We start from the raw sequence: 26508 nt of genomic DNA, 5'->3' as shown, positions 1-26508 counted from the left end.
GGTAGTTGACTTACACCTTCTAGAGCACGTTGGGTGGCACGGGATACATGCGGACGTGCATTGTCCTGTTGGAACAGCAAGTTCCCTTGCCGGTCTAGGAATGGTAGAACGATGGGTTCGATGACGGTTTGGATGTACCGTGCACTATTCAGTGTCCCCTCGACGATCACCAGTGGAGTACGGCCAGTGTAGGAGATCGCTCCCCACACCATGATGCCGGGTGTTGGCCCTGTGTGCCTCGGTCGTATGCAGTCCTGATTGTGGCGCTCACCTGCACGGCGCCAAACACGCATACGACCATCATTGGCACCAAGGCAGAAGCGACTCTCATCGCTGAAGACGACACGTCTCCATTCGTCCCTCCATTCACGCCTGTCGCGACACCACTGGAGGCGGGCTGCACGATGTTGGGGCGTGAGCGGAAGACGGCCTAACGGTGTCCGGGACCGTAGCCCAGCTTCATGGAGACGGTTGCGAATGGTCCTCGCCGATACCCCAGGAGCAACAGTGTCCCTAATTTGCTGGGAAGTGGCGGTGCGGCCCCCTACGGCACTGCGTAGGATCCTACGGTCTTGGCGTGCATCCGTGCGTCGCTGCGGTCCGGTCCCAGGTCGACGGGCACGTGCACCTTCCGCCAACCACTGGCGACAACATCGATGTACTGTGGAGACCTCACGCCCCACGTGTTGAGCAATTCGGCGGTACGTCCACCCGGCCTCCCGCATGCCCACTATACGCCCTCGCTCAAAGTCCGTCAACTGCACATACGGTTCACGTCCACGCTGTCGCGGCATGCTACCAGTGTTAAAGACTGCGATGGAGCTCCGTATGCCACGGCAAACTGGCTGACACTGACGGCGGCGGTGAACAAATGCTGCGCAGCTAGCGCCATTCGACGGCCAACACTGCGGTTCCTGGTGTGTCCGCTGTGCCGTGCGTGTGATCATTGCTTGTACAGCCCTCTCGCAGTGTCCGGAGCAAGTATGGTGGGTCTGACACACCGGTGTCAATGTGTTCTTTTTTCCATTTCCAGGAGTGTACATATGTCTTGATTACAAAAAAACTGTCATTATTTTTAATTTCTCATAACTCGTTTCGGGTTACCCCATCATCACTGTATCTTGTCATTTACGAGATCGACCCGAAAGTAACGCACCACATTTTTTTTTTTTTTCCTCAGCTGACCGCAGCGGTAAGAATGTGCAACGTTAGTAATGCATTATTTGAAGTTTCCCGCGTACGCCTGCAAGTTTCCCGTTTCCGTAGATATATAGCGCACCTGTTACAGAGTTTCAAAATGACGTCCATAAGTAATGTACATTACAAGCAGTGCGTTGTCATTGAATTTCTCACTGCGAAGACAGGAACTGTTGGGAACATTTAAAAATGTTTGTGTGTTTTTATGGAGCACCTACAGCCGACAGAAGTACGGTTATTCGCTGAGAAATGGTGGTGAGGACATTACGAGAAGGCCGTTCGGCAGAGGTACAAAATTGGCAGCGTTCGGGGAGGCCAACTACGGCTGTCACACATGATGAGGTGCAGCTTGCTGATGTGCACATTCGCGAGGTCCGACACATACAGACTCGGTAGTTAGCGCCGAAGCTGTCAATCATAAAATGAAGTGTGGATGTGTTCATCCGTGCTCTTAATTACTCAGAAGTGCGTCCATGAAAGCTGGAACACAAATCTTTCAGAAAAAAACCCTTTGTTCTGTGTTCCTGCAACGTTTTGAAGATGATGGGGAATCCTTCTAGTCTCGGGTTCTGACAGGTGATGAAACCTGGTTTCACCATTTTGAGCCCGAAACGAAATAACAACCGAGGGAATCGCATCATTCTCCCTCTCTACAAAAGAAAAAAAATTCAGAGCAACTGCTTGCGCCGGCAAGATATTGATCAGTGTGCTTTGGGACTGTTAGGGAGTCATACTCACTGATGTGATGCCAAGGGGCCGCGCCATTAATTCTGAAGCATTTCTGAACACCTTAACCCAGCTGAAGAAGCGGTTACAGTGACTTCGACGCCATAATAACCATAGTGATTGTTTGATTCAGCATGATAACCCTCGGCCTCACGCAAGTTTAAGGACTTCGGAACACCTCACTAAACATGATTGGACAATGTTATCCCATACACCCTACAGCCTTGACGTGGCTCTCTCGGACTTCCATTTGCTTGGGGCATTGGAGGATGCCATTAGTGGAGGTTGGTACGCACAGTAAAAAAATGGCTTCGTATCCAGAACAGAAAGTGGTACCGACAGGGCATCCACGCCCTTGTGTCTCGCTGGAAGAAGGGTACAGAACGAAAAGGAGATCCCAGATCCCGTAGAGAAATAAGAAGCGTAGAAAAAACATCATTCTTTCTTGTGGATACGTTTCTCTTTGTTCAGTACATAACTATTGGAGAAAGAAAAAAATTGGGTTCATTACTTTCTGGGCGACCCTCGTAAAAACTTGCCATTACAACAAGCGAGTTTGGGCACTGATGTTGTAATGGAATATGTGTTGGTAGAAAGAAACTATGTATCTATGTTAAAAATCTGATGACAAGCTAACCGGAAACCTGTGTTAAAAAGTTGAAAATAAAGAAAAAAAATGGTGGCCAAGACAAGTTGTAACTGTTAGTGCCAACAAGGCCGCATCTCCCTTCAAAGATATCTTGTCTAAAACGATGCGTTCGTTATCTTATGGTACAGTTTTCTGACTGATACGACGCTTGTAAATTGGAACAGAGACATAGCAATATACAGTTTTTAAATATGACGCAAATGTCACTGACGCCGCTACGTTCGAAAGAGGCCAAATGCTGAAATTGTCCTATAATATACTACATGGAGCAATGAAGAAACGTATAACAAAACTGGCCCGGTGCGAGTATGATTCATGCTCTGAGGGTTTCACGTAAGCTTAATTGTATAAAAAGTTCATCGGAAATCGAGGATTTCGACGATTTTTACCTGTTATCGACATTGATACTGCCACGGTATCGGTCCTGGGATATCCAAGACTTGCGAGAACGTTTAAATTTTAATTTTCAAGTCAGATAACAAAGAAATTTGTTTTTCGTGTTATTATGACAAAACTACAATTTTCTTATTTTTCCTTTAATTGTACTGTGGAACCTTGCTTCTTCCAAATCTGGTGATTCTAGGTCAATGGTTTTAATGAATGAGTTTGCGAGAATCAAATATGTGACATAAATTGCTGTATCTCTCGAATGCATGCCTTAGAAACATAACGTTTTACACACCCAAACGACCATAGACATAAATTTCGACCTGATACGTCTACCCGTTATTGAGAAAAAGGCGTCTATAGAGGCGGGTGGAAAAACAGTTGAATAAAAAATAACATTTTTTTTCCCTGCGATGTAATTACATATTAACAATTTCGGATTTCTTCCTTGCCAGCACTGTGAAACGTTGATACTTCCATATTTTGAGATTCTAGGTTTTGATGAATAAGTTCACGAGAGTCAAATATGTGCCTAAATGGCCGTAACTTTTGGTTGCATTGGCTTACAAGTTACAGTGTTTTATACCGCCGAGGCCCCGTAGATCTCAGCACGTGGAAAAAATTTCAATTTGATATGTCAACTCGTTCCTGAGAAAAAGAGTTTTTAACAACGGGACAGACAGAAAAACAGATGCGCATCAAAGCCATCCTCTAAATGTTCCGTGTTCACCGGTTGAGGTGCGGAAGCCTGAGAAGACATGTAAGCGCCTTAAGCGTTGAGGTATGGAGTGGAGGCCGTGGACACAAACGTGAAGAAACTTGTGCCACAATGGTTAGGTGGCGCAGACGCTTCCAAGGCTTTTGAGTGTCAAGCAAGCCTGAAAAGTCGAAGAATGAAGCGGTAGACAATTTTTTCTATTTTCTTAACAGAAGTGGAGGCCCTGGTGCTGGAAACTGAAAATTAGTCATGGATCTTGCAGAACGTTTTGTACCTGACAATAATTGCCGACTGCGCTCTAGCTTTCCCAGCTGCTTGCGCCCATTCATAATGCCGGCAGAACCGAGGCGGCAGCGCAAATACTGTAGCTGTTTAAGATATTTCCACGTGACTTCTTTAGCAGCCTAATCATCATGAACGGCTGCAAGCTGTATCACTACCGCAGGGAGACAAACGAGCAATGCAAACACTGTAAACATGTAGATTTACTATCGCGAGGAAGGTTCATACAGAGGGTTTTTAAGTAGCGTCACGTGGTGTTAAAGGTTTTGCTCGGGAGAGAAATCGTCACAGGAGTGTATTATCGAAACATCCTGAACGACGTTGCGGTACGTTGCCCGGACAAAGCGTTGCGGGAAGCCAGGCAAGTAGGTGCTCTTGGCCAACGATCACTCCCCAGCTCACACTGTATTGGACGCAGACACAGCTGCTGCTTCTTTGGGCTACCAAATTTGGCCTCACCTTCCATATTCTCCTGACATGGCACCAAACGATTTCTTCCTTCCGTGGCGCTCTAGACATCAGGCGCCGACGGCATTCCGCGCAACTTCTATGCTGTTTGGGTTGCCGCACGCTCCGCAGCTAAGGGACAGACGCCGCGGGAACACTGTGGCCAACTCCGGGGGTGCGTGAATAGCGTTCCGGCCAGACCATGATAGCGGTCTGTGACGTACCGCACCTTTCCCTGCATCCACACGGCCTCGCGCCGAAGATAGACCCGCATGGTTCCCGCCGCGAGGCAACTATTTAGGCCGACACGCGAGCTTAACAGAGCACTACAATGGCAACGAGCAGCCGCCAAGACCTCCGTTGCGCCTCGCTCACTAGTCTGCCACCATTTTCCGGGACAGCACGCGACCTCCTCCGCCTGGACTAGCAAGAATGGGAACAGACATGTTGGTCACCAGGTTTGGTCGAGTGTTGCAACGACGTTATACATTGAAAATAAAGACATTTGTTTCGGCTCTTTGCTACACTCCCTAGATATGAAAAGGAATCATTGTCAAGGATGACAATGCAAAATCGTGTTTTCAATGCTACACATCGAAAGTTCGTCTAAATATAATATAATACACTACTGGCCATTAAAGTGGCTACACCACGAAGATGACGTGCTACAGACCCGAAATTTAACCGACAGGAAGAAGATGCAGTGATATGCAAATGATTAGCTTTTGAGAGAATTCACAAAAGGTTGGCGCCGGTGGCGACACCTACAACGTGATGGAAAGTTTCCGACCGATTTCTCATACACAAACAGCAGTTGACCAGGGTTGCCTGGTGAAACGTTGTGATGCCTCGTGTAAGGAGGAGAAATGCGTACCATCACGTTTCGTTTAAAGTTCGGATTGTAGCTTATCGCGATTGCGGTTTATCGTATCGCGACATTGATGCTCGCGGTGGTCGAGATCCAATGACTGTTAGCAGAATATGGAATCGGTGGGTTCAGGAGAGTAATACGGAACGCCGTGCTGGATCACAACGGACTCATATCACTAGCTGTCGAGATGACAGGCATCTTATCCGCACGGCTGTAACGGATCGTGCAGCCACGTCTCGATCCCTGAGTCAACAGATGGGGACGTTTGTAAGACAACAACCATCTGCACGAACAGGTCGACGACGTTTTGCAGCAGCATGGACTATCAGCTCGCAGACCATGGCTGCGCTTACCGTTGACGCTGCATCACAGACAGCAGCGCCTGCGATGGTGTACTCAACGAAGAAACTTGGTGCACGAATGGCAAAACGTCATTTTTCGGATGAATCCAGGTTCTGTTTACACCATCATGATGGTCACATCCGCGTTTGACGACATAGCCGTGAACGCACATTGGGAGCGTGTATTCGTCATCGCCATACTGGCGTTTCACCCTGCGTGATGGTATGGGGTGCCATTGGTTACTCGTCTCGGTCACCTCTTGTTCGCATTGACGGTACTTTGAACAGTGGACGTTACATTTCAGATGTGTTACGACCCGTGGCTCTACTCTTCATTCGATCCCTGCGAAACCCTACATTTCAGCAGGATAATGCACGACCGCATGTTGCAGGTCCTGTAAGGGCCTTACTGGATACAGAAAATGTTTGACTAATGCCCTGGCCAGCACATTCTCCAGATCTCTCACCAATTGAAAACGTCTGGTCAACGGTGGCCGAGCAACTGGCTCGTCACAATACGCCTTCACTACTCTTGACGAACTGTGGTATCGTGTTGAAGCTGCTTGGGCAGCTCTACATGTACATGCCATCCAAGCTCTGTTTGACTCAATGTCCAGGCGTATCAAGGCCTTTATTACGGCCAGAGGTGGTTGTTCTGGGTACTGATTTCTCAGTATCTATGCACCCAAATTGCGTGAAAATGTAATCGCGTGTTAGTTCTAGTATAATATATTTGTCCAATGAATACCCGTTTTCATCTGCATTTCTTCTTGGTGTAGCAATTTTCATGGCCTGTAGTGTAATTGATCATCTATTCGTGAGCGTTTTCGCGATCATTACTGTGCAGCTTATCGTAAAAACAGCCAAAAAATTAATATTTCCCGCAGCACGCGCAACTGACGAAAAACTCGCCGCATTGACATGGTCACCGGTACATTCCCGTCGCTAACAACAGATCTGTCAGGTATCAATTTGGATGCGTACCAAGCATCCTTATGAAAGGATGTCTTGAAAGACTGGCCTGGACAACTGATTATGGACCAACGCAAGAATTTTGATAACATCTACCCTATCTTGCAATTATTTCCTCTGCTGTCACATGGTTTTTAAGTCGTACCGTGAAATTCTTTACCTGTCGGAAAATGCAGTCGCCTCACAGCTCACAAGTAGACGTACATTTCGTTGTTATCAGTGTCTCGTTGCAAGTCGGTTCACCATTACCATCTACGGAAGTCCTATCTAGCGTGTTATCGTGAAAATAACTTTCAGTACGTTATACATACCTATATAACCATTAACCACACCTCACTATTTTTTTATTTCAAAAGAAGGAATGTGTTCCCATTTTCAAAATGTTATCAGGTACACCGAAAAAATGTCGAATGTAAAAACGTCGCGAACAACTATCTAACATAGACCTGCTGTTTGGTAGTCAACCTGGATTTTTTTCAAAAACTAGGTAGCATGTAGCAAAAACCCGAAACACCTGTCTCTTTATTTTCAATATAGAATGCACCAGCAAAAGTTGACCAATATTGGTTGATCTCCCTTTGTAAGCGACGGTGACGTGCTAACAGGGACTTGGTATAACATCTACTCTTTATTGTGTTCACCGACAAGAAGGTGCTAAGACTTGAGCTTGTGCTTTTATTCTTGTCGGACTTAGAAATTTTCCTAAACTGTGTTGACCTCCGATACTTATCCCGTTAACAACACTTTGAAGCGTTTTGGTTTCCAAGACTTAAGCACAGAGTGCCGATTTTCTTTTTGTAATTTCGGAACTGAGGAACTGAATTATATGTTTTTGGGATTAAGGAACTATAAGTTTATGAAGGTGGTATCTGTTCTTTCCGACATGTCCGACAGAACAGATACCATCGGTGACCAAGCTGCTCTCTTAGAATGAAGTGATAATTAAATCAAGACCCTAAGCTGTCAGCAGGCGTTGATACACATCAACGGGGACAGTTGAAAATGTGTGCTCCGACCGTGACTCGAACCCGGGATCTCCTGCTTACATGGCAGACGCTCTATACATCGAACCACCGAGGGCACAGAGGATAGTACGACTGCAGGGATTTATCCCTTGCGCGCTCCCCGTGAGGCCCGCATTCCCAACTTAATGTCCACACACTACATTCGTAATGACCCTGCCAATTACACTCATTACTCGCGGCAGACAACGTTACTGAGTCCTGAAAGAGTTCGGGAGATGTGTGTACATCCAGTACAGAAGAACTAGGTCAATGGCCGGTTAGCCTCAACTATATGAAGATGGTATCTGTTCTTTCGGACATGTCGAAAGAACAGATACCATCGGTGACCATGCACCTCTCTTAGAATGAAACGATAATTAAATCAAGACCCTAAGCTGTCCGAAAGAGCAGATACCATCTTCATATAGTTAAGGCTAAGCGGCTATTTACCTTCTTCTGTGTTGGATGCACACACATTGCCCGAACTCTTACGGGACTCGGAAAGATCGTCTGCCGCGAGTAATGAGTGTAATGGGCAGGGTTACTACGAACGTAGTGTGTGGATATTAAGCTGGGGAATGTGGGTCTCATGGGGAGCGTGCAAGGGATAAATCCCTGCAGTCTCACTTTCCTTTGTGCTCTCGGTGGCTCAGATGGATAGAGCGTCTGTCATGCAAGCAGGAGATCCCGGGTTCGAGTCCCGGTCGGGGCACACATTTTCAACTGTCCCCGTAGATGTATACCAACGCCTGTCGAAAGCTTAGGGCTTTGAGTTAATTATCATTTAACTATAAGTCTGTTGTTATTGAAGAACTATTACTTGTTTGTTCGCAAGTGGGACAAGTTTGTTTAATCTCAATTTCAATAAATTTACTTCCATATCACAACGAGGAATTTGTTATGTTGTGATGGAGAAATAAACTTGAGTTACTGTGACTATCTGCACCTTTAATGGATATCTCCGAGAAAACGGATATATCGCTTCCTCTTTCCTCAGATGAGGAAACCATTCGTGGCAGACATGAGCTTACTTGCGCGTGGAACGTTTCTGAACAACAAAAATGCAGACTTCCGCAACCTGGGTTCTCGCAAAGTGATTCATTGTTGCGAAGAATATGTTGCAGTAAAGTGTGGATATGTGGAGGCAGACTAACACCAGATTTCGTGGCCACAACTTGATTTTTTTGAGGTTGTAGTTAAAACCGTATGACTAATCCTGGTACTTTGCCAGTACGATGGAACGGTTAATAAACCTCTCTCAAGTATTCTATGAATACAATGTCTCATAGAGCAACAGGGTTGGAAGACAAAATGGTTAAAATGGCTCTGAGCACTATGGGACATAATATCTGGGGTCATCAGTCCCCTAGAACTTAGACCTACTTAAACCAAACTAACCTAAGGACATCACAAACATCCATGTCCGAGGCAGGATTCGATCCTGCGACCGTAGCGGTCGGGAGGTTCCAGACTGAAGTGCCTAGAACCGCTCGGCCTCAGCGGCCGGCGGTTGGAAGATAAAGAAGCGTGATTAATGGACGTGTCGCAACCACCTTGTTAGGTTTTAAAGCACTTTTTTCACTTTATAATAGCGTGAAAAGTTTTTGAAGTGCAAAAAGTTATACATCAGACGAAAATTTCTTTCTGAGAGATCGAAATGAGACTTACAGATAGCAACATTAGAAACAAACGGTCACCGATTAAAGAAATGTCTCTAGAAACACAAGTTGACATACACTCGTTATTGCTATTCTGAATCTTAATAGCTTCACCATAATACTTCGGCATGCAAAACGAATTTATAACTAAGATTAGTAATGTCTAGTATTTATTATTTCCGCGCGGGATTAGCCGTGCGGCCTGAGGCGCTGCAGTCATGGACTGTGCCGCTGGTCACGGCGGAGGTTCGAGTCCTCCCTCGGGCATGGGTGTGTGTGTGTTTGTCCTTAGGATAATTTAGGTTAAGTAGTGTGTAAGCTTAAGGACTGGCGACCTTAGCAGTTAAATCCCATAAGATTTCACACACACAATATTTATTGTGTTTATTGTTAAAATTCTCAGTAGCGGTAAGTCACTAGATAAAATAATTTCCTAAGAAAAATAACACCACTTCTTACAATTATTTGTTTTGTATTATCGTGTGAGTCAAATACCTTCGTAAATATAAATACACGTTGGACACTGCAAGCAGACTGAACTTGAAATATCACGCTGCATTTTTTTTCTGCTCCGTGATTAAATAGCTTTCGCAGTTGGCCTCGCATTTGAAATTGCAGAGATTCGTGTGGAATCTCATCGAAGAGCTGAAACATGTCAATATTATAATTCCACATATTTCAATTTTTTTAATCTTTCAGGTAATTCGTTGCGTAATTTCGTTTCTCGTGTCGTCAGTATCTTTTCGCAGTTGTAACATTCTGCGTTTACTGCACAGGAAAAGTATTTCACGGGATTAGTACCTCACGTATATCTATATGAACTCGTAACTGACAAAATTGTGAGGGAGAGAGAAAATAACACTTCGGTAAGAGATAAATTTTCGACAAAAAGTACATTCCTCTTTGTCGTTGCTTTTATATTATTGACAGATATAACACAGAGTACAACCTAAGCTTCAGAAAAAAATCATTCTGCCAGCTTGCTTCCCATTCCAATATTCGCTGCAGCCTGAGCCGAAGTGTCCCAGACTTTGTTTTGTACAACGCTTAGGCCACCTTTACCGTCTGTCGAAATGTTACCCGTTAGGACAAAGCTCATGCTACAAGGGCTAAAACATTATTTGGCATTACTACACACAATCGTTTTAATTGAGAACTATCCAATCATTCTGGTTTATCCATAAGGTTGTCTTTTGGATCTGTATACCAGTTTCTACGAAATACTTTAGGTAGCTTTTTAATGGAAAAAGTGCGATTTGAAGTAAAGGGAAATCTATACTCGAAGATTCTTAATACCTCAACATGAACTTCGTTTCGGAGGAACATTCACAGTGTTGACAGTTCTTGAAATTTTAGCTTCAGATTTACTCAAGTAGCATGTAATTTGTGAAACTATCCGTCACTTCTCTCTTGTTATAGAGGAGCCACAGCGCTGCAAAACCCTTTCTAAAAACATGACCAAGACTTACGATCTTTAAGCTTTGTTTGGCTCCAGTTTCTTCTTGGCTCAGCTTCAAGTTACTTTTACTATCTTTTCCTATATGAACATAAATGGTTTGTGAATTCCGCCGTCTCCTAACTAATATGCCTTGTATCATTTCATATTAGATTTGATCTCGTTCTTGTCTTGATCCAATAGTTATTTTTTTATTTTGTGTGGTTGTTCTGTGTTCGTTGTAGAAATGATTCCTAGCCAAAGAGCTATCCAAAACACTTAAGAATAGCTTTCTATTATCAACAAAAACGATAAAATCTGAGGAATGAGCCCAAGATCAATCAGAATAAAAATTAAAATAAAGAAATATAGTGTGTGGGCCATGAGATGAAGAGATGTAGAAATATTTCTTATTTTGACATCTATTTTAGTACTGTGAATGGCTGAAAGAAGAGTCAAACTACAGCCATTACATTTGCCGAGGACATGGTTTGATGAAGAACTGAAGTGTCTTCTGAATTGTGGCGCTTCGCAAGAATGTTGAAGATCTGATGGGTAGATCGGTTAACTAATGACAAAGCATTAGATAGAATTGGGGAGAAAATAAATGTGTGACACAACTCGACTAAAGTAATGCATTAGTTGATAGAACATATCCTCAAGCATCAACTAATCAACAGTTTGGTAAAGGAAGGAAGCGTGTGTAGGGGTTTATGTCTTGCTGTGACATATCAAGCCGTCTCCGATCCCGAGTGACGTGATGAATGACGCACTTCCATGCACACCTGGACTTTGATTCGGTCCCCCAGTTCTTCAGGGTCCTCTATCCAACATCCCCATGGTTCTTCTAAGCCTCTGACCTTCTGTTACTCCGACCTTTAAAGCTTTTTCTAGCGAATCTTCTGCCCTAGTGATATATCAAAAGTACTTAATTTTCATCTGGTGTATTTTGGCCTCCAAAGATAGTTTCACTATGATAAATAGTTTCAGATAAATGTACGTTGCTGTAGCTATATACAAATGAGAAATATCCCCATGGTTCTTCTACGCCTCTGACGTTCTGTTACTCCGACCATTAAAGCTTTTTCTAGCGAATCTTCTGCCCTAGTGATATACCAAAAGTACTTAACTTTCATCTGGTGTATTTTGGCCTCCAAAGATAGTTTCACTATGATAAATAGTTTCAGATAAATGTGCGTTGCTGTAGCTATATACAAATGGGAAACCTACGAAAACAACTATTTTATTTTGTACTTTCTTATCGTCCCTCCTGGCCCCCCGTCCTGCTCTTTTAAAACTTGTGCTTCACTAACTGCAATGCCCGGAATTGTCCGTGATTTTTAATATCGGCCACACAAAGTGATTGGTCCTGTGCCTATTTTCATTTTTAATTTATTTCTTCAAGCAAATTTTTGCAAACTTAATGTGTCTTACGTTTTGCGCTAAGTATATCACTGTGTTTTTACAGAATTCGTTTTCTGTTGTTTCAGCTAAGATTTCACGGTTTCAAATAGGTCTGTGTCTCAGCACGACTCGAATTGTTCGAAAAGCTTACGTCCAGTACTGACAACTTAGGGTTCTGTCCGACCTTTTCACCGGCCCGTCATCTAGTGACTTCTGTTGGTGCTGAATCAATGACCAGCCTTAACTTGTATATGGCTCTTTGGATTTTAGTAATAAAAATAGCTGTGAAACACGGGCTAATATATCTTCTATGGCACATTTCACGTTTAACAACGGCAACTGATCAATAAATGCGAGTTTTCAATCATGATCCTGTAAAATTCTTGAGCTTTTGCTCGTCTCGCTAACTTGTGATGTCTGGTAGTGTTATCTCCAAGACGAGTACGATTCTGACGGTATGAATTACAGTCAGTTCATTACGGTATACCGGGTAATCAAAAAGTCAGTATAAATTTGAAAACTGAATAAATCACGGAATAATGTAGATAGAGAGGTACAAATTGACACACATGCTTGGAATGACATGAGGTTTTATTAGAACCAAAAAAATACAAAAGTTCAAAAAATGTCCGACAGATGGCGCTTCATCTGATCAGAATAGCAATAATTAGCATAACAAAGTAAGACAAAGCAAAAGTGATGTTCTTTACAGGAAATGCTCGAGGAATAATGTTGTGAACAGCACTGTAAAGCATGTCCAGAGTTATGGTGAGGCATTGGCGTCGGATGTTGTCTTTCAGCATCCCTAAAAATGTCGGTCGATCACGATACACTTGCGACTTCAGGTAACCCCATAGCCAATAATCGCACGGACTGAGGTCTGGGAACCTGGGAGGCCAAGCATGACGAAAGTGGCGGCTAAGCACACGATCATCACCAAACGACGCGCGCAATACTTTTTTTTTGTTCTAATAAGACCTCGTGTGATTACAATCATGTGTGTCAATTTTTACCTCTGTATCTATATTATTCCGTGGTTTATTAAGTTTTCAAATTTATACTGACTTTTTGATCACCCGGTATTTCGTTTGTTAGGCAGTTGACTTTTCTTGTAGTATGTCTGCCCAAATGTTCATTAGGGGATGGTGTAGAAATTTGAAGTCAATCGGCCATGAAAAAGTAAATCGGCCAAGAACTTTTAGAGATTTTTGGTGACGTTTCTATATAACAAACATATGTAGACTGTGATCTTCCTCTAGTATTGAACGTAAAGCGTGAAAAATTTCATCGAAATCTGAATAAAGCCGTAGGTTTGAATGAATTACATTCAAACAAAGAATCAAACGGTCACCGTTCCTTGTATATATAGATAATAGTGTGTTTGATTGCGTTACTCAAACTCTTCTCACAGGAATTAATTTTGAAAAATTAGAGTTCTTCTCGCCGAGCCACGACACACGCGCTTATATTTCAGCAGCAGGGTATACGCAGACGTTGCGGTGGAAGCCACTTGTCCGTGCGGCCGCTGTGGGTCAGGCTTTGCGCTTTCATACAGGTGAGCGCAATGCGGAGCGCGGTGGAGCGAACAAAAGCAGAGCGCGAGTTTTTTTGGGAGGCACTCAGCGTGCGACTGCGATTCGGCGCGCGCGAACCGCAGCCGTGCCGTGCTGCGCGGGTTGCAGCCGCTGGCGCGGGCAGGCGCAGGCGTTGGCACGCATTTAGCCAGGTGACTGGGGCGCTGCCGCTGCCGCTGGCTCTTAAGCACCTCGTTTAGCAGCGCGCGCGTCAGCAGGCGGACCATTAGGAGCCGCTGCTCTTTAACACCTGCCTGCCGCTGCTGCCTGCTGCCTGCTGCTGCAACGGGCCGCCGACACCGGCTGCTGCCAGCCGCCGCGCCATGGCGGAAATCAACAACCAGTCCATCAATCTATTCCTATCCCGTGCTGTTTTATTTTGCTTCGCTGAGCCCATCTACAGAGCACATTTGAAGTTATTTAGCACTCTTTTTTCCTTTTTCTCCGAGTATCTCTCCTTTCTTTAGCTGTGATTATTTTTAAGGTATTTATCCAGGCCGAATCTTGTCGGGTATGCTTCTCAGCAGGGTAGTTTCCTAATTGTCTTATTTTAAACGTCGATTTCCATAGAAAATCTATAATGGTTTTTCAATAACTTATGAATTAGGATTTAAAATTTCGTGCTGCCCTACTGTCCATTAAAATTGCTACACCAAGGTGAAATACAAATGATAAACGGGTATTCATCATCATCATCATCATTTAAAACTGATTATACCTTTCAGCGTTCAGTCTGGAGCATAGTCCCCCTTATAAAAATCCTCCATATCATTCTTAACCGAATCCAGGTACCTTCTCCTTGGTCTACCCCGACTCCTCCTACCCTCTACTGCTTAACTGATGAGTCTCTTGGGTAACCTTGCTTCTCCCATGTGTGTAACATGACCCCACCATCTAAGCCTGTTCACCCGTACTGCTACATCTATAGAGTTCATTCCCAGTTTTTCTTTGATTTCCCCATTGTGGACACCCTCCTGCCATTGTTCCCATCTGCTAGTACCTGCAATCATCCTAGCTACTTTCATATCCGTAACGTCAAACTTATTGATAAGGTAACCTGAATCCAACCAGCTTTCGCTCCCATACAACAAAGTTGGTCGAAAGATTGAACGGTGCACAGATAACTTAGTCTTGGTACTGACTTCCTTGTTGCAGAAGAGAATAGATCGTAGCTGAGCTCTCACTGCATCAGCTTTGCTACACCTCGCTTCCAGTTCTTTCACTATGTTGCCAACCTGGGAGAATACGCATCCTGAGTACTTGAAACCGTCCACCTGTTCTAAATTTGTTCCTCCTATTTGGCACTCAATCCGTTTATATTTCTTTCCCACTGACATTACTTTCGTTTTGGAGATTCTAATCTTCATACCACAGTCCTTACATTTCTGATCTTGCTCTGAAATATTACTTTGCGAACTTTCAAACGAATCTGCCGTCACAACTAAGTCATCCGCATATGCGAGACTGCTTATTTTGTGTTCACATATCTTAATCACACCCAGCCATTTTATTGTTTTCAACATATGATCCATAAATAATATGAACAACAGTGGAGACAGGTTGCAACCTTGTCTTGCCCCTGAACGTCCTCCTAGGTACCCGGTCATATGCCTTTTCTAGATCTATAAAGCATAGATACATTTCACTGTTCCACTCGTAACACTTTTCCATTATTTGCCGTAAGCTTCATTCGACAAATATATTATATTAGAACTGATATCTGATTATATTTTCACGCAATTTGGGTGCATAGATCCTGAGAAATCAGTACCCAGATCTCTGGCCGTAATAACGGCCTTGATATGCCTGGGCATTGAGTCAAACAGAGCTTGGATGGCGTAAACAGGTACAGCTGCCCATACAGCTTCAACACGATACCACCGTTTATCAAAAGTAGTGACTGGCGTATTGTGACGAGTCAGTTGCTCGGCCACCATTGACCAGACGTTTTCAGTTGGTGAGAGATCTGGAGAATGTGCTGGCCAGGGCAGCAGTCGAACATTTTCTGTATCCAGAGAGGCCCGTACAGGACCTGCAACATGCGATCGTGCATTATCCTGCTGAAATGTAGAGTTTCCAAGGGATCGAATTAAGGGTAGAGCCACGGGTCATAACACATCTGAAATGTAACGTCCACTGTTCAAAGTGCCGTCAATGCGAAGAAGAGGTGACCGAGACGTGTAACCAATGGCACTCCATACCATCACGCCTTGTGATACCCCAGCATGGTGATGACGAATACACGCTTCCAATGTGCGTTCACAGCGATGTCACCAAACACGGATGCGACCGTCATGATGCTGTGAACAGAACCTGGATTCATCCGAAAAAATGACGTTTTGCCATTCGTGCACCCAGGTTCGTCGTTGAGTACACCATCGCAGGCGCTCTTGTCTGTGATGCACCGTCAAGGGTAACCGCAGCCACGGCCTCCGAGATGATAGTCCATGCTGTTGCAAACGTCGTCGAACTTTTCGTGCAGATGGTTGTTGTCTTACAAACGTCCCCATTTGTTGACTCAGGGATCGAGACGTGGATGCACGATCCGTTACAGCCATGCGGATAAGATGCCTGTCATCTCGACTGCTAGTGATACGAGGCCTTTGGGATCCAGCACGGCGATCCATATTACCCTCCTGAACCCACCGATTCCATATTCTGCTAACAGTCATTGGATATCGACAAACGTGAGCAGCGATGTCGCTATACGACAAACCGCAATCGCGATAGGCTACAAACCGACCTTAATCAAAGTCGGAAACGTGATGGTACGCATTTCTCCTCCTTACACGAGGCATCACAACAACGTTTCACCAGGCAACGCCGGTCAACTGCTGTTTGTGTATGAGAAGTCGGTTGGAAACTCTCCTCACGTCAGCACGTTGTAGGTGTCGCCACCGGCGCCAACCTTGTGTGAATGCTCTGAAAAACTAATCATTTGCATATCACAGCATTTTCTTCCTGTCGGTTAAGTTTCGCGTCTGTAGCGCGTCATCGTCGTGGTGTAGCAATTTTAATGGCCCGTAGTGTATTTTCAGTGACTGCCAGTCTCCTTTACACCGAGTTGACAGAAGTCGTTGAGTACCTCTCATATAGACCGCCCAGCTAGCCGCGCGGTCTAACGCGCTGCTTCCCGAGCGACAAGGCGTGCCGGTCCCCGACACGAATTCGCACGTCGGATTAGTGTCGAGGTCCACTGTGCCAATCAGTCTGTGGATGGTTTTTTAAGGTGGTTTTCCATCTGCCTCGGCGAATGCGGGCTGGTTGCCCTTATATGTCGGCGATTGCTGCGCAAACACTGTCTCCACCTACGCGTATACCATAATTACTCTGCCACGCAAACACTGGGGTTGTCTGGTATGACAAGTTCCCGGGAGGGAGGGGTGGGGGTGTCTACTGTGGGCCGAACAGACAATAACCCTGGGTTCGGTATGGCGCAGCTGTGAGGTGGGTGGACTGCTGTGGCCTGTTGTGGGGTTCTGAACCACTGAGGGCTACGGCGGGATGAAGCCTCTCCGTCCTTTCTAGGTGCCCAGTTCAATACACAATACACACAAACTCACACACACACACAAACACACACACACACACACACACACACACACACACACCTGCTCATATCGTTTCGGATATCCTTTTACCCGGCGTAGTTCAGCAACAATACGTGGCAGCGACTCAGCAAGTCGTTGGAAGTACACTGCAGAAATATTGATCAGTCCGTAATTGCCAGAGTGTCGCCGGTGCTGGATAATGTGCACGAATTTATGTCACATAAATACTCAATGTGATTCATTTCACTTCCTCGAATGGTCGAGAATGTTCTTAAAATCGATCGTGAACAGTTGTGGCCCAGTGACTTAGCGCGTTGTATTCCATAAAAATTCCATCGCTGTTTGGGATGTCTGCATGAATGGCTGCAAATGGTCTCCATGTGTCCGAACATAACCATTTTCAGTCAATGATCGATTCAGTTGGAGGAGAAGTCCCTGTCCATTCCATGTAAACACAGCTCACACCACTGTGGGGCCACCACCAGCTTTCACGGTGCCTTCTTGGCGAGTTGGCTTCATGGGGTCTGCACCATACTGAAACCGTACTGTCAGCTCTTATCAAGTGAAATCGTGGCTCATCTGACCAGTCCACGGTTTTCCAGTCCAGGGTGCCACCGATATGATCAAGAGCCCAGAAACCGTGCTGCAGACGATGTCGTACTGTCAGAAACGCCGTTTCCGTTAGTTGTCTACTGCTGTAGCACAGCCGGCCGTTGTGGCCGAGCGGTTCTAGATGCTTCAGTCTGAAACCGTGCGACCGCTACGGTCGCAAGTTCGAATCCTGCCTCGGGCAAGGCTGTGTGTGATGTCCTTAGGTTAGTTAGGTTTACGTGGTTCTAAGATCTAGGGGACTGATGACCTCAGATGTTAAGTCCCATAGTGCTCAAAGCCATTTGAACCATTTGAGCTATAGCTCATTAACGCCAAATTTCGCAGCACTGTCCCAACGCATACTATCGGCGTACTTCCCACATTGATTTCTGCGGTTATTTCATGCAGAGTTTCTTCTGTATTAGCACTGACAATTATAAGCAAACGCGCTACTCTCGATCGTTGAGTGAGGGCCATCGGCCACTGCGTCGTCCGTGGTGAGAGACAATGCCTGAAATCTGGAATTGTCGGCGTACCCTTGACAGTGTGGATCTCGGAAGGCGGAATTTCCTGACAATTCTGAAACGGGCTGTCTCATGCGTTACCTCCATCAACCATTTCACCTTCAAAGTATGTTCATTCCCGCCGTGCGGCAATAATCGCGTCGAAAACCTTTTCGCACAAACCACATGTGTACAAATGACAGCTCCATCAATTCACTGCCTTTCTATCATCTATGTATGTGCATATCGCTTTCCTATGACTTTAGGTCTTCGTTAACTTCTGACAGCCGTTTCTTGTCTTTTCTAATCGACAGCGCTAAGTGTAAAGTTTCCTTTGTAAGCATGTTTTCATCAGTCGGATGGCGTCTGTGATTTTCTTCTACGAGCTGATAGACCTCCGGTGATTTCTTTTCATCCCAAACACTAGTTTATCATTTTGTTCCATGACTTTTCTGACAATTTCCTCCTTTTTGTTTTTAAATGATTTTTGAGATCTAGCACAATTACTGAGTTTTAAGATGTGTAAAAAGCGTCTGTTTCAACAACTGCGTTATGTAGTAATTTTCCGTTTTGTGAGGTAGATTTTTTTGCTGTATCTATTTCAGATGAGTTGGTACCTTGTGATCCATTACTTCAATATCAACAATAATTCTAAACTGATATTACGGAAGAAATTGTGTAGCGAGTTGTAAAACACCAATACAATTTGATATAGGACTGCTGAGAATAATTTAATGAATACCCTTATGAGTACTCCTCTTCAGTACTGAATATCTCAGTGTAATTTCAGTGTCCGGATGAAGTGCAAAAATGCTGTAGCACTGATGTCTATGTTAAAACAGTTCTTTGTTTTTTTTTTTTTTGGCTCTGGCGCGTAATTTTAACGACTCAAAGCGGGAGTTGTAGTGTCATGGACGGTAACAGATATTATATTTCCATACTCTTTAACGGGGTGTATGTTCTGACTATGCACACAGTTTTGACCAGCCAAAAATAGTGCAGCATGCAGCATACACCCCCCTCAAATGCATAAATGCGTCACATCAACTAACATCGCTGCAACACAATTACTACCTTCTCTCATAGAGTGACACGTCATACTGAAGGTATCCGGCAAATCTTTCTGTATGAAAATAAAATAAATGAAAAAGTTGAAGTTTTAGCACAAGGTTTCATAAATAATGAGGCAATAAAGAAAGCTCTACAACCTAGCATACAACCTAAGGAGATTCTGTACCACGCAAATCGCTTCGTCATTTGGAGAGTAGAAGTTCGAACATTGATGTGCCACAGTTTCTTTCAGTCAAGAAGTAAAACATTAACACGTAAAATAGAAGTACAAACTGCAAGGTTTGAGGCTTGGCACAAACGCTTCAAGGACGAATGTCACTGGCCGACGACGCAAGCCACACCACCATGCCGCATAACCGATACCATTGTCCGTCATGTGTATGCCTTCATTATTGAAGACCAGCAATAACGGGGACAGCCGTTGCACCTCGGTTGGGCCTGATTGTCGAAATCGCAACCGATATGCAGTGTTCTCCGCATATTTGCCCTTTTCTTCGCTGAATTTCCTTTCCCCGTGCTCCTTCCTCTATAAGGAAACGCGCTACACGGATTTCTCTGTTTTCAGCACGAAAGAGTGCAGTGGACAATCGATGCATGCACGTACTCGCTCTCACGTCATTTACTCGCTCCGTCGTCACGTGCGCATGCATGTTTTGACAGAAAAATTCTCACACAGAGATGCGAATTCCGGGTCATCCTGGGTCTACTGTAGTGCTACAGGATGAAGGCTTTGCTCAGGTTGGATGGCAATTTTGGGGTGATCCTCAAAGCTTGCTCGGCACATTCTGAAGTTTCTGCTTCCGGGAGTCAATCCCTGATGCGCAGGTGCAGTGTTGCTACAGCCCTCGGGTGCCCACTTGAGATTTAGTCAGTCTCCCTAACGATGTCCATAAAAGTCCCACATTATTAGCTTCAGTTATTCATTTTAATTTTGTGTGCTTTTGTTTTCCAAGCGTAGCTTCGGAGCAATATTCGGTATGGTTTTTATCTGAATATAGTCATTTATGGAACCAACACCCACTTATAAACCTTGCTTCATATGATAGGGCCCTCCTTCGTTAAAAAATATAATCATGAATGCACTTAGGCGTTGCTTCAGTCTGACTTTGTTTCCATTGCACGCAGCGACCAAATTATTTATGCCATGTCGAATAACATGCAATGCTGTTTATTGTGATGGCGAGTGGATAGCACTCGCAGGTTACGAAATGGTTACTAATGCAGATTGGTTTCAGAGTCACACAGTGGTCAGTAGTCACAACGTTTGAGTTATCAGTGTAAATATACAGTTCACACCATTATCTGATAGTTCCCAGTTTTGGCTCTCCAGTGAACAGTACAGTGTGATGGTATATGAGTTGCCTTTGTGGTGATCTTGCTGTCATTTATCGATGGCCTAACGGATGGTTCAAATTAAAGTACAGCTACTCACAGAAGTCCAGCGTAGGCTGTAACTATCGTATGGCAGTGAAACTTATTATATATGCTTATCCGCTTATGAGGAACCGATTTTCTTTGGAAAACAATAAGTTTCAATTTTGACCACCAGGTGCAAATCTGGCGCTCTGCAGAATCTCGTCGACGTATTTGGTGCTCATATTGAACAAATTGTGACTGTGGCGGTTAATAATAATATAAATATTACGCCTTTCTCACTTGCTTGACTTTTTCTGCCCGCGTCCCGTTCATTATCTGTTACATATGGAAACACTTCTAAACGTCTTTCTTGCATTCATAGCGCCAGATTTGCACCTTGTGAGCAACATTAGAACAAATTTTTTTGCACCATACATCGGTTCCGGATTAACGAAATGGAATATCTACTAAGTGTCGCGCTATATGTAGATTACAGAATGTACTGGATCTCTGCGAGTAGCTGCATTTTAATTATAACCACCCGGTATATATTACAGTCTGCGACGAGTCGACTGCTGAATGTCTCGGCATCTACTTCTCCGGGCCTGCAGATTGTGAAATTAGCCGGAGAGGTACGCATGATTTGGTCTCCGGTACGCAAGGCTGAGCATTCCAGCATGAGCCAGCAGTGGCACTAGGCTGACGTAGCTATCAGATCCGCTCAATTAATGTCAGCGCAACGCATTTCCGAAATGTGTAGTGGCAGCGGCGAACAAGCAGCAGATCAGGATATGCCTCCCCCTGCATTTGATTTCCTTTCAGGTAGCGAACGATGATGTCTTTCCGCTATACGGCATCGACCAGGCGGGGTATTACAGCGCCGCCAACATCCGACGCAACGATCAGCATATAAATGTAAAATTCATGCTACTGTGCAGGAACTGAATAGTTGCCGGCGATTTCTCTGCGCTTAAAATGCACCGGCAGGCCTGCACGCACACCGCGGTACGCATGCGCGTGCGCATACACACACAAACACACACGCACACACACACATACACTTGCGCGTGAGCGTATAAGTACGCACACATTATCGAACTGGAACAGAAATCTCAATATGCGTCTTTGGAAAGCTCGACTTTATATATTCCCAAACACAGCAGGAGAGAACGAGGGTGGGAAAGGGGTTGGGGGGTTGGGGTGAGGAGTCGGTGGAAATGCTCATTCGGGACCGCGTCCGCTTTGCGCCATCTGGCGTGTTTATAAACGCGTGATACTATTCACTGAACTGATGTGAACCAATATCTGGTATTGCGAAAATGGAATAGGATTGAAGGAAATTGAAATTTTAACAACTTCCACTGGCCCTCGAATACAGTAATATACTACGTGACCAAAATGCATAAAGTCTGCGCCCCGCAGATAGTGTGATCTTCGAGGCGTACGCATAGGTCACTATGATAAATACTTCGAGAAGATGCGACAAGTTGATTGACAAATTGGCAAGAAGGTATATTAAAATGTTTGCAGATTCGAGCCCTTATTACATTCTTTTACATGCTTGTACAACCGATACGGGAAAAGATTTCCACTTCCATAACATGTTTCGTCTGCAGACGTTTGCTATACGTTTGAAAACAGGAAATAGGCACCATAAAGTAATACACCTCAATAAACTAATTGAGATAAACAAATGATAACGGAGGAAAAATATATGTTTCGAATAATGTGTTTGTGTCCATGCGTGTGCATGTACAGCGTGCATACAAACATATTGGACAAAAACAGTATAAATACCAAGATAGTTACATAAACTTTCTGTATGTAAGAGGTACTTAACTGCACAGTCGATCTTATTTATCACTTATCTACAGCGATCTTAACATCCTAAGAGAGAAATGTAAGTACAGTGTGACGTGTACAATGTCTTCCTAGATAATAACTGCTGTATGTATTTATTGCAAAATTACGTCAGATGATAGAAAACAGTTTAAATACTGGACGTATATAGTGTGAACGTGTACAACATGGCAACTTATAAAAGAGAAGCACAAAATTGTAGATGTCATATAATATTAAAGATTGATAACTGCTCTGTGGTGGCACAGTTAGCTGTGTTAGTTGATTGCTCCTTTGCTGCTTGGTAGAACAAGTTCATAATTACAAATGGGCATGTCAAAATTGTGGATTATCTACGTTTTCACTTTCATTTATAGTTATGATGTTGTCTTACCAATCAGAGACGTAAGTAAGTTAACACTATCGTTTTCGCATATACCTTCGTCGCTAACAACACTATCATAATTTATGACTAAGAGTCTCTCCAACGGTCTGTAAAAATATTGTATTTTAATGGTGTTTCTCTTATAAAGCTAGAAGAAATGGGGACGTCAGCTGTGACATATCTTTTTTGTAGAGAATAAAAATGATTTATTTATTTATTGTTTTCTTTCAAATTAGATTTTTTTCTGTCTATTTCTGATCGATTTAGCAGCTTAAAGGATTCACTTTCATGCAATTCATCTTGCCAGTCGATATCATGTATCTCGTTAAGTAAATCGGGTTATCTTAATTCAACACCATTTGGTGTGGCTGCGGGTACTATACCGCCGGAAATTTCGAATCAACTTCACGATCTTGCAAGTCGCATAGTAACTACAGCAGAGGATGTTGGATTACGATAATTCGACATGCTTTATGAGGTACACGGCATGGATTACCACACGAAAGTGCCTCAAGATGAAGCCCAAACGTTCACGTGAAAATTCCTTCCATGACTACACTCTGAAATGCCATTGGCCTCAGATTCAACCCCATAAGGCAATGATTCAACTCCCGTTACGCATAGTGAAGATGAAATTCATACAAAGGAGTTTCGAAATCACCAAACCTACTGACAGCAGTCGTAAAAGTTTTAACATCGTTGCAGCGTCTCTTTATCATAATCCTACTCATGGGGAGCATTGATGCATACAGTATTATTGTATAAACTAATATTTGTGAGCTACTGTGTAACACTTATAACGCAGAGTACACATTGTGTAATGTCCTTTTTGGGAGCAAAGTAAATATACTACATTGAATTTACACCAATCGTCCTTTCAAAAGAAAATTATTTTTGTAAGAGATAACCGTTCTTAGAATTTTTTTTACCATCCTTCTTCCCATTTTGGACGTCCATTAGAGAAGATGTAGGTTCATTGTATAGAGGCACTTTTTTGAGTAACAATGTTGTATTTAATCTTAAAACATTTTTATTTCAACTACTAATTAATCTATTATTGCTGTCATACTAACTGAATCATGGAGATTCTTTTTGGTCGTTTTATCTCAGTTGGAAGTGGATGGTTTGGTGGCGCCGCCATCGAGCGACATTAGCGCTCTGTCGTTAGGCGCTTATTTACTTAAGGGTGAATATAATTTTTTACAAAATATTTTATGTATGTGAGAGTATTAAAATAACAACGTGTCACCAAACACACCCACGACCAACATCGTCAATCTGTACTTTTTCGTTGGAACCATAAACATTAAAAAAAAAATTCAGAAACCTTAAGAAAGTAAATTCATTTAAATGTCTCAATGAACGTAAAAGAGAAATAAATTTCGTTTCGTCGATGTTGAAGTGGATGCTTGCCTTGAATACTTTACAATTTATCAGTACATTAAAAACTAACTATTAGCACAGGAGGGATCACTTCACATTGCTTTTCTGCCCCCAGCGTGGCCGACGCCTGCTATAAGGATAAATTAGAAAGTACAGGCAGTACCAGTCTGTTGCGTGGTAATCAACACAGCTCACGTGGATGTCAGAGTAAATCTTCTCCTATCTCATCGAGCTAGTGAATTGGCTTGTCTCTCTTGAGACACGGGTTTCAGCCATGTTTGTCTAAAAATACCAGCCTGGCAAATAGTCCTCACCGTGAAACTTCTTGGCACAATAGAACGGTGTACCAGACTGGGCCTCAAACTGAAATTAATTCATTCTGGAAACAATCCTCCAGCCCTGTGTCTAAGCCATGTTCCTGCAATTTTCATTTTTCAAGGAGTATTAGTTCCGCAAATTACACAGGAGAATCTGTGTGACATTCGGAAAGTGAGAGATGAGGTACAGGCGGAATTAAAGCTGTGAGGACGGGTCGTGACTCATGTTCGCGAAAGGCAAAGGACCCCAGTTTGAGTCCCGGTCCGGCACACAGTTTTAATCTGTGAGGAAGTTTCATACCGTTGCACACACCTGTCTAGAGTAAAAATTCATTCTGTGCCTCACCGTTTTTGTTAGTGATGTGTTCGTGGTCGGTGTTGCCTTTCCCGAGTCCAGTGGGCTAGCCGACCGCTAGTGTCGTAGGAGCGCAGACGTCAGGTATGTGGTAGCTCTAGCGATGTGAAGCCGGCATGTGTTACATATCAGAATTGACTGGGTTAGAGTTGGTGTACTCCTGAGCCAGGTTTCCAGCAAGCTAGCCTCCTCTCGTGCTAAGAGGCACAGAAGCTAAGTGCGTGGGTACAGAACAGTGTGTTGCAGTTGTGCCAAATTACATTGTTTTTGTGTTTACAGACTGAAATGAATGAACACATCATGAATGACGTTGAATGTAACACATACGTGGAAATGAAGAGGAAGGCAGACACAGGAGAGGAATGACGCTATGCTGCAAACCAACCTTAGGTTTGAACACTAAAAGAAGAAGAAGACTGAAATGGCAAGTGAAAGTTTGCACCGTGGCCGGGAATCGAACCTAGGTCCCCTGCTTAATAGGCAGGTGCGTTAACCACTAAGCCATGCTGGCATAGCGGTTCACACAAATGCAGGAATTAGCCTGGCGCGACTCCCTTCTCGATCCCACTTCGCACTGTCACCCCTGCACGTAAAATCATATCTGTATGTGGCCAGTAAAGTCTCTAAGACTGTGTCATTTCACTTATGCTGTTGGTCTAACCGTAGAATTTAGGCATGAAGTCAACAAGAAAAGCAAATAAGCTATCTAGAAGATGAATAGAAACAACCGTATAATTCCGATATATTTGTGGAAACATACAAAGGACCTCAGGAATAAGGCGGGGAAAATAAAATAAAATTAATAGTTATGCATTCCAATTCCTGCGCTTCTCTACAGCAAAGAATTCTGGGTCCCAATCAGATGACTAGGATGTAAACGCAAAGATCGGTTTCTGTATGATTACACACATAACATAATAAGCTCTAGAAGCTGTAACACTCAGGAAATGTAGTCCAAACACGAAGGAGGTAGGTTACAATGCACTTGTTCGACCAGTGCTTGAATATTCGTTGTCGGCCTGTGTCCGGTACTAGGCAAGTTCCTAGAAGAAATAGAGAAGATCCAAAGAAGAGCCGTGCATTTCGTCACAGGCTCATTTTGTAAGCTCGAAAGCGTTACGTAGATGATCGTGTAACTCCAGTAGCAGACACGACAATAATAATGTTCAGCCTGACGTAGTGGTTTGCTGTTAAAATAGAGTACCGGTAAGCAAATTTTCCTAGAGAGTAGGTATATCTGGAGAAAAGACCATGGACGTAAAATTAGCTAGATGCGAGCACAGTTTGAGGTTTACCGACCTGCTGAAACAGGAACGGGCAAAAGAGACTGTAGTACATAGGCTACTCCCTGCCACACTCCTTAAGGTGGGTTGCCTGGTATAGATGTAGAAGAAAAAAGTTCAAGGGCTTGAAAGAGATTCCTTAGTGCTGTGAAACAGTGTACAAAATAAGATAAAATAAAGAAAATTGCGAAATAAGGGGAGTTAAATGC

General features: G+C 43.8%; 1 protein-coding gene and 1 non-coding gene across 4 annotated transcripts in view; one reads left to right on the top strand and one right to left on the bottom strand.

Moving 5' to 3' along the window:
* Window positions 1–26508, bottom strand: part of LOC124795068 (neural cell adhesion molecule 2) — a 631935-nt gene that overhangs the window by 37705 nt on the left and 567722 nt on the right. The gene's annotated exons all lie outside the window — the stretch shown is intronic.
* On the top strand, window positions 8232–8306 carry Trnaa-ugc. The gene has a single exon. It is a non-coding gene; the product is annotated as a tRNA-Ala (tRNA).

This window comes from Schistocerca piceifrons, chromosome 4, assembly GCF_021461385.2.
Source record: "Schistocerca piceifrons isolate TAMUIC-IGC-003096 chromosome 4, iqSchPice1.1, whole genome shotgun sequence".
Taxonomy (NCBI): domain Eukaryota; kingdom Metazoa; phylum Arthropoda; class Insecta; order Orthoptera; family Acrididae; genus Schistocerca; species Schistocerca piceifrons.
This window is presented reverse-complemented; position numbering and strand designations above follow the sequence as displayed.